Raw genomic sequence first — 13,801 nt, 5'->3', positions numbered from 1 at the left:
TTCCCAAAAAATAATCAAATTTGAAATTTAAATGTAACATTTATATAATAATAATAATAACATAACATTAGATAACTATACTAAATAAATATGTAAAAACTAATCGGGGCCGGGACGGGAAACGATGCGGGGACTGGGCCAGGGGCGGGGACGAGGAATGCATTCCCCATCCCTGTCCCAGTTTAACTCATAAAAAAATTTTCCCCATTCCCCACCCCGTTTGGAGTGGCCCCACGGAGCCCCGTCCCCGTGGGAAAATTGAATATCTCTATGTCTCTCCGCTCTCCCATTTCCCTCACACATATCTCTATCTTCCCCTTTCTCTCACGTGATTCCATTTCTCAAATCTCATTCCTCATATCTTTTCTCTCCCTTTTTCCTTTCCCATTTCTCATCCCTCATATCTCATCCCTTTTTCGTTCTCTTCTTTCCTTCACTCGATTCCCATTTCTGAGATCTCATCCCTCAGATCTCTACTATCCCCTTTCTCTCACACGATTCCCATTTCTTAGATCTCTTCTCTTCCCTTCCCTCACACATTTCTCATCCTTCAAATCTCTCATCTCAAACCCTCATATTTGAAACCCTAATGTCAAACCCTTTTCAGATCTTTCATCACAAACCCTCAAATCTGAAACCCCTCAAATCTCTCATCTCAAACCCTCAAATCTTCCCTCACGTGTTTTTTATTCCTTCACTGCATGCAAATCCCTCGATTTTTTTTCATAGTTTCTCGACTGATTTGTTGATTTTCATATTAGTCCCCTTCCCCCATTGTCGCTTCAATGAAAAGCTGAGCTAACACCTTATCGCTTCGATGGTCCTCCTTTCACTTGTAACCTATTCTATATTTAGATTTCAGTCGTTGGTTCTCTTTTGGGTTGTCAATCATTGAATGCATGGCAATGGGCTGTTTGAAGATAGTGAAGCTCGGTGGGGGAGAATACCATCCATCTTAGGTTTATTTTCTAAATCCTAAGAGGTCGATGATGAGTTATTCCATCTGATTATTTCTTCATAAAATTTATTCTCTGATATATTTCATTTTTTATGTTCTAAAATTGCTACTTTTTTTTATAAAAAAAAAAAAATAAATCAATTTCATTCATATAATTCCAATTTGTATCAGTTCATAGTTTTTTTTTTCCTGCTAGGTTTGAAGTCTCTGTTATGTTTAATTATGTGTTTCGACTCATTGTTGTGTTTGAACCCTCTGTTGAGTACGATCGAACCATCTGTTGTGTTTCATTAAACTTTCTACTATGTTTAATTATGTGTTCCAACTCATGCAATGTTCAATTATCTATTGTGTTTAGGTGTTCTAACTCATGCAATATTCAATTATGTGTATACTTTTCAATATTGCAATGGCCCTATCTATTTTTATTTATTGATTTTGTTTGTTGAACTACAACATGATATTAGTTCTATTTTCGTCTAATTCCAATGGAATATTTAACTTCTATTTGTTGTGTTTAACTCCTCATGATTTTATTTTACTTATTTTATTGGTTACTGAACTACATCATGATTTTAGTTATGTTTTCGTCCAATTCTAATGGAATGTTGAAGTTCTACTTGTTTAACTCCTCATGATTTTACTTTGTTTATTTAATAGTCCCACTTCTATTTAATGTTTTTGTTTGTGATTGAACTCCACTTACTTCTATTTAATGTTTTTTTGTTTGCTTATTGAACTCCACTTCTTTTTTTTTTTTTTACATATACATTAATGACTCAACCACTTCATAAAATGGATTGAGTTCATTTATTTATGATTTGTAAAAGTAAAATCTGAGGTCTATCAAAGCTATATTTAATTTATTCCGACTTCTTGTAGCTTCAAGTAAATGTTGAACCATCCACCTCCTCTTCTCTTTCGTATATAACCTCCTCCTCATCCACCTTCAATAATTAGACAATCCTCCACCTCCAAGGTTTTTTTCCAATTTGGTGAGTTCTTTCCATTAACCATACTTTTCTTTCTATTTTTTCTTTTCCATTTCTAGCTTTTGTTTGTTTGATGAGTGGTAGGGTGTCATTGTATTCTTTCACCTATTGAAGGGGTTAAGGTATGGAAAGTTCTATCCTCTTAATTATTATGGTTTATTATACTAACGTGTCCATCATTTTTTGTTTCAGCTTTAATTTCAAATTTGATCTTGTAACCCCTAGATTCTCCACTCATAGATAACATACGAGTAAACAAAGGTATGATCTTTCTTTCTTAAACAAGTTCCTTTATTATGTAATTCATCCATTTTTTTTACCGACTTGTTTCATTGTTCTTGTTGTACAACCCAAACTAATCGACCTTCCATTAGTTTGAGGTCTGTGTTACGTTATACACCAATTTTTGCACTCCACTCCCTTGGTAGTTTTTTTTTTAGATTATTTACACATGTTTTCGACATTTTACTTATTGTAACTCTGTTGTTGTTTGTTTCGAACATTTATTTTTTCGTCGATGAGAACTATATATCGTTGATAATTGTATGTTTGGAATTTGATAATTTGTTGGGCATTTTGTATGCATACTGTTTTATTTCGGTTATGTTAAGCTCAACAGTTTTACTTATGTTATACAATGATCTTCATAAAATTTTCTGTTTTTGGGCATTTTGGCAATTTGGGCAATAGTTAATTGTAGATAATTATAGATTTGAAAGTAAATTGTAGGTTTTTGTTTTTATTGATAAATAGTTATTTCTGTTTTTAAAAATAAAATTGAATCATAAAAGCACCACACCTAATTGTAGGTTTGAAGACATGTTTTTTTTAAACAAATTGAAATGGAAATTTGGAGATTTATATATTCACATTCATAAAATTTTCTAAGTTTGGCAATTTCCATAATAATAAGTGCATAATTCACCCCTTCAAATTTCAGAACATTTCCATAATAATAAGTAAAAGGATTTTTTTAAAGAAGTTATTATGTTTTCATTCATTAGCCACTTCCAAGTGCATAATTGACATGCAACGATCAACTTTTCTACCTATTATTATTATTTTTTGGGTTAAAGTAGAATTTTGATCCATACACTTCAAAAACTGTCCATTTTTAAATTTTGTACTTTCAAGAAAATCTTCAATTTAGTTGTTCAAATTTAGTTTTGATTAAATTTGTTAAATAATATAATAGGTTATTGAGCTTTTATAAATCAGAATTTTCCTTATTATAAGCATTCACCTAGAAATGGTATTTTTCAATTATTATAAGATTCCACCTAGAAATAGTTATAGGGAGATTAGATGCGGAGGGCCTATATAAACCTTTGAGCTGATACTTATCGGGAACAAGCATTTGCATTTTGGATCATTCCAACAAGTGAGGAATTTGTAGGACAATAAAATAATACAAAACCACCGATACTTTGGTTTATAGTTAGAATGGTCGTTATGTATATAGGAATTAGTATTAGCTCTTGATGTACCTTCAAAATTTTAATCAATATTAGCTCTCACAGTTTCAGGAACAATTTCAACATATTTCCTATCTTTGAATACGAAAAACGAAGAACTATTTACCATCATACAAATCATTACCACCTCTCAGCGAAAACTATTGGTAGTTGTATCCTTTTTTCTAAATGATCATCGTAGAATAGAGAACCATTCATCGTTTATTAGGGCAACTGAACTTCTTCCGACTTATTTATGAGAATGACTTATGTTGTCGCGAGAGCACACAAATGGATAGACAGACATTTACCATCCTTTGTAACATGCTTAGGATGACTGTTTGACTGACGCCTACTCAATGTGTTGATGTCGAAAATATGATGACAATGTTCCTCCACATATTGGCTCCCGACGTTAAGAATCGAGTAGTTTGAAGACAACTTGCATGGTCTGGTGAAACTGTTTCACAACATTTCAACTCCGTCCTTGCTGCATTGTGATGCGTTATTTTATGATGTGGACTGATGGAGGAAATGCGATAGTGAAAAATGCATTGAGCACTCAAGTTTTCTCAGTGGAATTCAAGTGTAAACCCACTGAGTTTCCTGGTAAGTTCAGGTCGAACTCAGGGACTTGGGAAAACAGGTTGCGTTGGTAATTTTTAGGAAAACTTTGTGGTAACCAAATAAATCAATAGTTGTTGAGGTGGTTGTTTGCGATAATGAAAAATAAACAAATGCAGCAGATTTAAGAAAAGTCTGATTGTATGATAGATGCACTAAGTATGCGGATGAACGGGTTGAGAGAGTTTTTAGCTACCGTTACTTGAGAATACGTCAAACTATGCGATCATGCTACAACCATGCACAGCAAGTCATTTTCCAATGCAAATGCGATACTCCTAATTCTGGGACGCATGTGTTGAATGCAAAAGTGTCCATAGAGCTTATTTTTAAGTCTCTACACTTTTCTTATGCGATGATGCAAAATTCATAAAGGCAAGGTGACCGCATATAATCGTATCCTATCTCTAGGATACATGCGATGCGTTGATAACAAACAATACTTATTCCTAAGCTTCTATCTCTTGATTATGCGTTCTAATCTGACTCTCCCGAGCCTAGATTCTGACCTAACCTTTCCAAGTCTAGATCCTGTCCTTAGACTACCTTCCTGAGTATCTCTAATGGATGAATGAAGCATACATAATACAAGATAATCGCATAAAATGAAGATTCCCAATTGTGCTAGCTAAATGTTTCTCAACCCATTCAACAGATTTAACTACTCATGCGTAAATAACAGAGAGTGAAAAAATATAAAGAAGTAAATTCCATTTTGATAAATGAGTTTGAGTATAAAATAACAATGGAAGATGAAGGTATAGAGAACCTGGTAGCAATTCCTTGCTGACCGAGGCTTTTACATTATTAATCTCTATTCGGTTCAAAAGATATTCCTGCTTCTGTAGTAGTCGGCCCTCTCACTGATCTTGAAGCTTCCGATGCTCTCCCAAGCTTACCGGAACGATCTGTCGGCACCACCTCTTTCTCTCGCATCCTCTTTAAAGTAAAAGAAAATCTAAGCGAAGGCTAAACTATAAACAGAACTTGTAAACTCGTGAACCCTTTTTTTGAAGGATGCCTTTGGTATTTATAGAGCTTTGGGTGAAAGGCGGCTTGTCTCTCATGCTTTCATAGATGGGACGAATTTAATTCCCTGACTGATGTGTCGAATATTTTTCACCGAAAAGCTGAATGTATTTGTTATCGTTAGTGTCTGTCAACTTAATTCAGATTCGACTGTCATTAGCTTTCTATCCCATCGTGATTAATTATGTCTTTCACCCAGATGCGCCCACCATGTTACGCTGATCAAGTTGTGGCAATCCTTCTTGAGCAAATGTTTGCGAACACGATCACCGCAAAGCCTTGCGGTAATGCTGCGCTCAACCAATGATTTCCTAAGATCGCAATTTTCACCTTGCGTCAACGCATATTCTGCATAAAAATACAAAAATCAACTGTTCCTATGCAATGAATGCATGCGACCACAATATTATGAATTTGATACTTCTTTTACACAATTTAACATGTTTTATCAATGCAAGCCAACATTGTTTAAAAACTTAATACTATGATAATGTGCATTTCTGCCCGTTATCACACCCCCAAATTTAAATAATGCTTGTCCACAAGTATAAGCTAAAGATTTCCTTTAGCAAGTCAACCACAATGTTCTTTTCCTAGATTTCTCAAGGATACTTCGTTCAAATCCTATATACCAAAGTTTTCTTAAGTCTTGTTCAAGTCTCTTCTTAAAATATTTCTAGGACCCAAGGACTGCAAGCTTATCCTTCAAAAGGACTTTACTAAATTTCGGGACATCACATGATATATTTCAAAAAGAAAACTTTTCCACCGGCGCGTCAACTGATTTAATCCTTGCATATCTCTTGACATTATTTTTTTTTCTGACCTTGCGCTGATCCAAGTGCCTTGCTTTCATTTTGGCTTGCCCTCACGTGTGTCATTCAGACATCTAACTACGAGCAATGCGCTATTCCTTAGACTGAACTCATACTTATTTGGCAGCGGAGTTGCGGTCATTTATTTATACGTTGATCCTGGTGACTTACTTTCGTTTTGGCCTACCCCCACGTGTGTCATGCGGACATCCAACTACGGGTAAGTGCCCTTCACAACTGAACTCTTATCAACATGGGTTTCCCATTGTGTTGACAGTGGAGTTGTTATTTTCAAAATTTATTTATTTATTTTTTCAAAATAGCAAGGTCGAAAATAAATACCTCACCCCAAATTTAAAATGCGGCAATATCCTCCAAAAGATTGAGATAAGTCATGCGATGTTTTTAGGAAGCTGCGTAAAGAGAGTTTGAAAGAAAGCATAAGCTAAAGATTTCCTTTAGCAAGTCGATCGCAATGTTCTTTTCCTAGATTTCTCAAGGATACTTCGTTCAAATCCTATATACCAAAGTTTCCTTAAGTCTTGTTCAAGTCTCTTCTTAAAATATTTTAGGACTCAGGGACTGCAAGCTTATCCTTCAAAAGGACTTTACTAAATTTCGGGACATCGCATGATATATTTCAAAAAGAAAACTTTTCCACCGGGGCGTCAACTGATTTAATCCTTGCATATCTCTTGACATTATTTTTTTTTTCTGACCTTGCGCTGATCCAAGTGCCTTGCCTTCGTTTTGGCCTGCCCCCACGTGTGTCATGCGGACATCCAACTACGAGCAATGCGCTCTTCCTCAGACTGAACTCATACTTATTTGGCAGCGGAGTTGCGGTCATTTATTTATGCGTTGATCTTGGTGACTTACTTTCATTTTGGCTTGCCCCCACGTGTGTCATGTGGACATCCAACTACGGGTAAGTGCCCTTCACAACTTAACTCTTATCAACATGGGTTTCCCATTGCGTTGACAGTGGAGTTGTTATTTTCAATTTTATTTTATTTTATTTTGTTTTTTTTTTCAAAATAGCAAGGTCGAAAATAAATACCTCATCCTCAAATTTAAAATGCGGCAATGTCCTTATTGCCAAAGGATTAAGATAAGTCATGCGATGTTCTTAGAAAGTTGCGTAAAAAAGGTTTGAAAGAAAGCTAACAAACCCCTAACTTCTAGAAATATTTCATGAGGTGACTATCTTAAAGTTAAGTTGACTCTATTATATACGAAAGAAATAGAAGCATGTTTTTTATCATTGAAATCATACTTGGTAAAGAAATAGCATGCGACGACTTACTAAATTTATCAATATTAAATTATTGCGATAATTAAAGAGGATGCGATGATAAAAATTTTAAGACCAAGATGCGATGCGATAGTACAAAATTTGAAATAAAGTGAAGGAAGAATACAACCCCCAAATTTTTGTTGTTGCCCGCATTGTATATTGATGCATCCTTCTTTGCGGCGATCTCTCTTCTTTGGATTACGGTGATGGAGTGAGATACGTTGCTTCTTCGTGTAACACCTCCGCAATCCTGTGCCTCGATTGTTGGAAAAAAAAAACAGTGAGAGGGTCAAATAATTTTAAACAAAATAAAATTCTTTTCTCGTAATTCTCATTTTTTTTTAGAGAATAGCAAATAAGTAAAATGTAGATAGATAAATGATGATTAAGATGTTGAAGAAATGAGAATTCAAAAACCAAACAAAGGATACTCTAGAAGACTTGTGCCCCAGATGTGTTGCTTACCAGCGCAGGGGCCACTCCGTTTTTCTCTATTCCGGGTTTTTTAGATCCACAGAGGTGTTTTCTGGCTAAAAATCACCCCTGCAATATGCCTTAACTCGCTGTCCATTAACCTTAAATGTACGGTTTCCAACCTCAATGATTAGCTCTACTGTACCATGTTGGAATATTTCTTTAATGATGAAGGGTCCAGACCAGCGCTATTTTAATTTTCCATTGAAAAGCCTTAATCATGAGTTGAATAGCAAGACCCTCTACCCGACTTGGAGGTTCTTACCGTATATGTGTTTGTCGTGCCAGCACTTGGTGTGCTCCTTGTAAATCTTTGCGTTCTCATATGCATTAATCCTCCATTCTTCTAGCTCGACCAGTTGCATTTTTCGCGCTTCTCCTGCTTTCTTCAAATCAAAGTTCAGCTTCTTTACCGCCCACAGTGCCTTATATTCCAGCTCCAGAGGCAAATGATACGCCTTACCAAATACCAACGCATATGGGGGACATACTATTGGTGTTTTAAATGCAGTATGGTATGCTCATAATGCACTATCGAGCTTTATTGCCCAATCTGTTCGTGAAGGCCTTACTACCTTCTCGAGTATCAACTTAATCTCCCAATTGGATACCTCAGCTTGACCATTCGTCTGCAGATGGTATGCGGTGGCCACTTTATGGAGAATGTTGCATTTGTGCAGCAGCTCCTTAACAGTATGATTGACAAAATGAGACCCCTCATAACTTATTATGGCACGTGGGGTGCCATAACGAGTGAAAATGTTCTTCTTTAGAAATTGAGAGACTACCGCTGCACCGCTTGCGGCGCATGCCACCGCCTCTACCCACTTGGATACATAATCGACGACTAATAAAATATAATGTTTACCATTCGAGGGAGAGAATGTCCCATGAAATCAATACCCCATACGTCGAACAATTCAAGCTCCAAGATGGTGTTCATTGGCATTGCACGTTTCCATGAAATGTTACCTGTGCGCTGGCACCGATCACACTTCATTATGTAGTCAACTGCATCCTTAAACAATGTTGGCCAAAAGAATCCACTCTGTAAAACCTTGGTTGCAGTGCGCTATCCTCCAAAGTGCCCACCATATGGTGAGTCATGACATTGCGATAATATGCGTTGTCGAGCAGTATTTGGTACGCATAGTCACAGAATCTGGTCTGCCCCCTTTTTATACAGATTCGGCTCATCCTAATAATAATGTCGGTATTCATGCTTGAGCTTCCTCTGTTGATGGTAGGTGTAATCTTCAGGAAATTGTCCGCAAACTAGATAGTTGACTATGTCAGCATACCAAGACAATTCTTCAATATGGAACAGCTGCTCATTCGGGAAACCGCACTCACCTCTGACTCATTGCGGTCAACTTTAGGATTTTCCAATCTAGACAAGTGATCTGCAACTTGGTTCTCCATCCCCTTTCGGTCAATTATTTCTATGTCAAATTCTTGAAGGAGGAGAACTCATCTGATCAATCTCGACTTTGCGTCTTCTTTGTCGTTAAGTACTTTATTGCCGAGTGATCAGTATGGATGAGTACCTTTGTTCCCAACAGATATGCTCGAAATTTTTCCAACGCTGAAATTACCGCAAGAAGCTTTTTCTCTGTGGTGGTATAATTAGTCTGAGCATGATTTAATGTCTTACTCGCATATGCGATGGGATGTAAGATTGTTTTTCTCTTTTTTGCCAAAGCTGCTCTCATCGCACATTATTTCGAAAGGAAGTGTCCAATCAGGTGCAATTAACACGGGTGCGATAATCAGCGCATTCTCCAAAACTCTGAATGCGTTGAAGCAGTTGTCGTCAAAATCAAATTTTCTGTTAGCCTCTAACAATGCACTTAGTGGTCATGCTATTTTGGAAAAGTCTTTGACAAAGCGTCTGTAAAATCCAGCATGCCCCAAGAAACTTCGTACAACCTTCATGCTTGTTGGAGGTGGAAGTTTTTCAATTGCTTTGATTTTTGCTTTATTCACCTCCAACACGTCTCGAGAAACCTTATGCCCCAACACTATGCCCTCCTTTACTATAAAATGACACTTTTCCCAGTTAAGCACCAGATTCGTCTCTTCGCATCTCTTTAGTATCTTCTTCAGGTTGGCTAGACAAACTTCATAGCTGTTCCCATAAATAGAGAAGTCATCCATAAAGATTTCAACAGAGTCCTCAAGATAGTTTGAAAAGATGGCCATCATGCACCTTTGGAACGTGCTTGGCGCATTGCAGAGGCCGAACGGTAAGCGGCGGAAAGCAAAAGTCCCATGGCAGGTGAATGTGGTCTTGTCTTGGTCTTCTGGAGCTATTATAATTTGGTTGTACCCGGCATAACCATCTAGAAAGTAGTAAAAGTCATTTCCAGCTAGATTGTCTAGCATTTGATCAATAAAGGGGAAATGATCTTTTTTGTGCCGCATTCAACTTGCGGTAGTCCATGCAAATGCGCCACCCAGTGACGATCCTTTGCGGTATTATTTCATTGTTTTCGTTCGGGACTACCGTCATGCCTCCCTTTTTTGGCACACACTGCACGGGGCTGACCCAAGTGCTATCTGCTATAGGATAGATAATGTCCGCATCTAACCATTTAATGATCTCCTTTTTAACGACTTCTTTCATTGCAAGGTTGAGTCTGCGTTGATGTTCGATTGTTGCCTTGTGGTCCTCTTCAAGACGAATGCGGTGCATACAGTACGCTGGGCTAATTCCTCTAATGTCGATGAGCGTCTAGCCAATTGTTTACACATGTTTCCTCAGAATGCTCATCAATGCATTCTTCTGGTTTTCGTTGAGTTCGGAGGAAAAATAACTGGTAGCTTCTCGTTCTGCCCCAAAAATGCGTATTTTAAATGATTCGGCAGGGTCTTTAATTCTAGTGTTGGTGGTCCTACTAGGGACGGTTGCGTTGTTTTTCTTTCTTCTTTTTCGGTTGGCTCTTCTTCTTAGCTTGCGATCATCTCTTCTTCCTTACTTGTTTTTGTTATGATCGCATTACAGGGAGCAACGGATGCGCTTGCATCCTCTTCTTCATTTTCTTCATCAAACTTTTCTTCTTCAATCAAATTCTGGTAGTCATCTAAGTCATGCAGGTCTTCTTTCTCCGTAAACTTCATGGCACGGATTATGTTAACCTTGAGCTTCTGTCCATTTATGTTCAAAGTGATCTCCCCTTTATGCACATCGATCTAGGCACAACCTGTTGATAAAAATGGTCGCCCCATAATGATGGGCACATCTTTATTGGCCTCGTAATCTAAAATGATGAAGTCGGTTGGTAGAATAAATTGGTCAATGGTGATCAGCACATCCTTCACCTTTCCCTCTGGATGTACCAAAGATCTATCGGCCAGTTGGAGAGTCACGGTTGTGGGCACAACTTTCCCCACATTCAGCTGTTTAAAGATCAACAAAGGCATCAAATTGATACTGGCTTCAAGGTCACACAAGGCTTGCCTGATGTATAGTCCTCCTATGGAGTAGGGTATGGTGAAGCTCCCAGGATCGCTCATCTTTGGTGGAATGATTGATTTCGAACTCCGTGATAAAGCCACCGTGGCAAACTTACCAACTCCTCTCTTCTTGGTTACCATATCCATCAGAAACTTTGTGTAGGCAGACATCTCCTCAATCGTTTCATTGAAAGGAATATTAATATGTAATTGTTTTAACATAGACAAGAAGCATTGGTACTGTACCTCTTCATTCTTTTTCTTTCTAAGTCTCTGCGGGAAAGGTGGTAACTGCACTCTCACGGTCCCCTTGTCTATTGGCTTTGAGGTCAGCGTAACTTTTGGCTCTATTGCTTCTCTTTCTCCTTCTTCTTGCTCACTGCAATTTTAGGTTCTGCCTCAATGGGAGCAATCCGACTAGGTTCCATTCTTTCTTCCTTCACAGTTTTTTCACTTCGCAATGTCACAACCTGACATTGCTCTTTACCTGATCTCCCCGGGTTGCGTAGGAGTTCTGTTGAACTCGACAGAGCCCCTTGTGGTCTGTTTTTCAGCTCATTTGCAATCTGGCCCATCTGTAATTCTAGATTGCGGATGGACGTAGCCTGACTTTGAAGCACAGTTTCATTTTTCTCTATGTACTGCTTCAACAGGCTCTCCAAGGAAAAAGATTGTTGTGGTTGCTAGCTACTGACTTGATTGCTTGTCTGACTGTTGTTGTGTGGAAAGAATCCAGGTGGCTCTTCTTTCTACGCCACAGATTGGAAATTCTATTGCTGATTCTTCCATACAAAATTGGGGTGGTTTTTCCACCTGGGATTGTAGGTATTCAAAAAGGGATTATTTTTTACAAAGTAAATGGACTGTAGATTTTGCGGGCATTCTTCCATCGCGTGCTCATCACCGCAAGTCGCACACCTTGCGATGTTTTGACTAATTGCATTGATTTACCCATTTTGCAGTGTTGGGCTGCTGATCGCAATTCCCTGAATTAAGTTCATCATTGTGGTCATCTGATTTTGCAGTGAAGTAATAGCACCATTGCTTGCGTTGTTATCTTTGATTCTCAATCTCTGATCACTCTTTCTTCAATCCTCATGGTTATTAGAGATGCGATACAAGAAATTCTTCGCCCCATCATACGTTTCATCAAGCAGACCACCAGCGGCTGCCGTATTGGTAGTGGTCTGCGAAGCGGGATTCAAACCATGATAAAAGATTTCCATCTGAAGGCAGTATGGCAAACCATTGTGTGGACAATCCCTAACCAACCTCTTAAACCTCGCCCAGGCATCGCTGAGCGATTCGTCCATGTCTTGTTCAAAATTTGTTATGAGTTTCCTTCATCTAGTGTTCTCAGTAGGTGGAAAATATTTCTTTATAAACTTCTCCACGACCTGTTCCCAAGAAGTGATCTCTCCCGGCTCGAGGGAATATGCCCATTTCCTTGCCTGATCACAAAGGCAAAATGGGAACAAAGTTAGTCGAACTTCTTCGGCAGAGATGTTCATGAACACAAAAGTATTGCATATTTTATTAAAACTTTGGAGTTGGGCATGTGGGTCTTCGCCACGCTGGCCTTCGAATTGTCCTGCAGTTTGGATCATCTGCAGTATCACTGGTTTCATTTCGAATCTGCTTCTTTCGAGGGTTGGCCTCATGATTCCTAGAGAGAAATCATAGAGGTTTGGCGATGCATAGTCCCTAATGGGTCTATTGCGATCGTTAGCCAGGAGGATTGGATTCGCCATGACGTTGTTTTCGTTTGGTGCTCCGTTTTCAGGTTGCTCCGCCATCTTTTCTTTATCTGACTGTGATTGTTGTTGGCGGTCTCTTAATCTCCGTCTAAATGTCCTCTCAATCTCCGGGTCGTAATTCGCCAGAGATTGAGAGTCTGCAAAGAAACTAGAAAAATTACCGTTAGCACACTATTTTGCTGAAGTCCCCGGCAACAATGCCAAAAACTTGATGCGTTATTTTATAAAGTGAAAATATAGAGGAAATGTGATGGTGAAAAATGCGTTGAGCACTCAAGTTTTCTCAGTGAAATCCAAATGTAAAGCCCACTGAGTTTCCTGGTAAGTCCAGGGTCGAACTTAGGGACTTGGGAAAATAGGTTCCGGTGGTAATTTTTATGAAAACCTTGCGGTAACCGGTAACTCAAATGATTGTTGGTTTGTTTGTTGATTGCGGTAATGAAAAATAAACAAATGCGGTGGATTTGAGAAGAGTCAGTTGTGTGATAGATGCACTAAGTATGCGGATTAACGGGTTGAGAAGGTCTCTAGCTAATGTTACTTGGGAATGCATCAAACTATGCGATCATGCTACAACCATGCACAACAAGTCATTTTCCAATGCAAATGTGATGTTCTAAGTCTAGGACGCATGTGTTGAATGCAAAAGTGTCCATAGAGCTTATTTCTAAGTCTCTACTCTTTTCCTATGCGATAATGCAAGATGCACAAAGGCAAGGTGACCGCATATAATCATATCCTATCTCTAGGATGCATGCGATGCATTAATAACAAATAGTGCTTATTCTTAAGCTCCTATCTCTTGATTATACGTTCTAATATGACTCTCCCGAGCCTAGATTCTGACCTGACCTTCCCAAGTCTAGATTCTATCCTTAGACTACCCTCCCCAGTATCTCTAATGGACGAATGAAGCATATATAATACAAGATAATCGCATAGAAT

Source organism: Benincasa hispida, chromosome 4 (assembly GCF_027475165.1).
Source record: "Benincasa hispida cultivar pf3 chromosome 4, pf3_genome.v1.1, whole genome shotgun sequence".
Classification (NCBI taxonomy): Eukaryota; Viridiplantae; Streptophyta; class Magnoliopsida; order Cucurbitales; family Cucurbitaceae; genus Benincasa; species Benincasa hispida.
The sequence above is the reverse complement of the archived record's forward strand: the minus strand, read 5'-3'. Positions refer to the sequence as shown.